This window comes from Octopus bimaculoides, chromosome 17 (assembly GCF_001194135.2).
Source record: "Octopus bimaculoides isolate UCB-OBI-ISO-001 chromosome 17, ASM119413v2, whole genome shotgun sequence".
Lineage (NCBI taxonomy): Eukaryota > Metazoa > Mollusca > Cephalopoda > Octopoda > Octopodidae > Octopus > Octopus bimaculoides.
In genome coordinates this window covers 34,347,470-34,350,536 of record NC_068997.1, presented here as the reverse complement: position 1 = coordinate 34,350,536, position 3,067 = coordinate 34,347,470, and positions in this window count along the sequence as shown.

The window sequence follows — 3,067 nt, the reverse complement described above, 5'->3', positions numbered from 1 at the left end:
TATTAGGTTGGCAATTAATCTAATTAATCAACAATGTATTCACACTTGTTTACAATTTCTTCCCATCGTTCAACAAGATTGTCAATACCGCGTTGGTAGAAATCACCCGATTTCGACTCGAAAAACTGATCCAACCAATCTCTCAATTCTGCATCAGTATTGAACGAAACTCCGTGCATAACATTTGAAAGAGATCGAAAGAGGTGGAAATCCGTTGGTGCCAAATCAGGAGAGTACGGCGGGTGTGGCAGCATTTCCCAGCCATGCGTTTGAATGACTTCGTTGGTCATATTGGCGATATGAGGGTGGGCGTTGTCGTGCAGCAGAACTCCATGCTGACGATTAGGACCTTTCTATTGAATAGCCGTGTTGAGTCGTTCCATCTGTTGAACATGGAGTTCTGCGTTGACCATTTGGTTCTGTTCAAGCAATTCGTAATGGATAATCCCTTTCCAGTCCCAGCATACGCACATCGTTTTACGCGGATGAAAATCTTGTTTCACGCGCGGTGTCGCTTGTTTACCGAGGCTAAGCCATTCCTTTCACTGCTTCATATTTATGTACAGGCACCATTTTTTGTCGCCAGTAACGATTCGCAAAGAAATCATTGCTTGTGTCCATGAGTTGAGCGTTGACGAGCAAGCAAACCAGCGGAGATTGTGGCTCGTTGATTTTTGTTGTTGTCACTTAAAGCATGCGGAACCCATGCTCCATACTTCTGAACCTTTCCTATCGAGTGAAGATGCTTCTCTATAGCAGTGTGGGCGCATTCCATTTTCTCTGCCAGTTCCCTTGTGTGACAAGAATGTTCGAGCAAAAGTTGGTTTAATCGCTCTTGATCGAACTCAACTGGGCGGCCAGAACGAGGTGCGTCTTTGAGGTCAAAATTTCCATTTTTGGACTTGGTATACCAATCACGAGCGGTTCTTTCAGCTATGGCACACTCTCCATACACAGCACAAATGTCGCGAGCAGCTTTTGCAGTCTTAGAACCTTAATTTAAAGGAAAAAGAAGGAGGGTTTTTCTTAATTTGACATTCCTTTTTAATGATCTAAAAATAAACAAAAATTAACTAAAATTAACTAGAAAAAAGATAGATCCAAAAATAGAATTCTCAAAAAAAAATAGATTCCAAAATTTAAAAGCGCAATTAATTCCAAACTTTAAAAAAAAACGGCGGGAACTTAGTTGCCAACCCAATATAACATATATATGTATATATAAGAGAGAGTTTGTATGTGTGTGTATGTGCGTATGTTACTTATGCATTCCAAAACCGAGTTGCCGATTTTGATGTATGGGGTATCAAAAGATACAGTACTGTTTCTGCTACCAACTAAAGATATTTCCATTACAAAAATTTTAAATTATAATCTTTTTCATAACTCAACTATCGTAAGCATTTTATACGACGACGACGATGATGACGTCACATTTTCTATACGAGTGTGTACCTTAAAAGACATCATTACAACACACACCTTCACTCACTCATTCTATCTCTCTCTCTCGCACGCATACAGACGTCCATTTCATATACACGTACATACATCTTATTTTACGGAATGACAGAGTGAAACGCAGTATGAGAAAAAAGATAGAGAGACAAGAGAAAGAAACAGAGACAGAAAACAAGCTTCTGTAGGAGAAGTTGAAAGACGGAGAGAAGGAGACGTTCAGGGTCCCAGAATATGAGGTCACGTTGTACAATTTTAAGGTCATTTTCACTTTCGTTCCATGTTTCACGCGTGCAATAGAATTAGGCATTATCTTTCTCTTTCAATTTCTCATTGTAATGTATGGAGGCCTTCTGCTGTTAACATATTACAACTTCACTACATTTCCTTCTTTTGGAATTAAGAAAGATATGCAAAAATAACTTCTTTTGGCACACACACACACCCACACACACGCACACACACACACACACACACACAAACACACACACACATACACACACACACACACACACACACACACACACACACACACACACACACACACACACACACAGAGTTCTGTATGAATTATGTTATTTTTTGCTGTCCGCTAAATTACAGCTCAAATCCTATGGAAATCACCTTTCTCTTTTCTGTCATTCTTGCTTGTGAGGAGCGTATTTCAAAACCTGATCTTCCATTTAAACCTACAAGGAAGTTATCTTAGAAACCCTTCCTTTACCTGTTGTTTCTAGCATGTCTGTGATGATATTTTCGTACCCCCTCAAACACCCACGCTTATTTCTTCCCTCAATTTACTCACATCTCTATGTTTTCTATACAGGAGATTTGCATTTCGCGCGAAAGCGGGTAGCTGATATGTGGCCGAGGTGGGTGAAGGGGCATTAGGTATCTCTTTCAGAAAAATTAAATTTTCAAAAACAAATTATATTTCCCACATTCGTAATCTCTGTATATTTCTTCGTGCATAAAAACAAAATGCGAAAAACAGTTAAAAATTAGGAAATTTCGGCGGGGAGGGGGGAGATTATAATTTTGAAAACAAGATTTCTGGCCAAAATCATATTAACCCCTATTTATGCCATGAAACAGTACATAGTTTGTGATCCTTCTTAAGAACATAAATCACTTTCATGCAAATTGCACCTCCCCCACTTCCCTTCTGGGCAAACAATAACTTCCATTGCACCAGTAATCCACTCCACTATATATCGGCTAACAGAATGCATTACGCTTATCAAGACATAACACAGCCAAATCATTCACAGTTTACCGCTTCTTCTCAAAATAGCGGTATACAAATTGACATATGTATTTTTCCACATCTTTTCATTCGTTACTAAAAAATCAAATTATACAATGCATAACTTCAAATTGCTATGTCTTCCATCTTACATTTTTCTTTAATCGTTCGCTCTTTTCAGCCATGCCACCGAAACGAAAACATTGTCATTTATCTCCATAAACAAGGGCTGCAAAGAAAACTGCCTCTATTCGTGCCCAAGAAAACTCACTTCAGCGATGCCCAAATGTGTAATATTTGAAAACGATCGCCGACGGCGGAAGTTCTTCTCTAAACTACACATATTTTCTGTGATAAATGCAC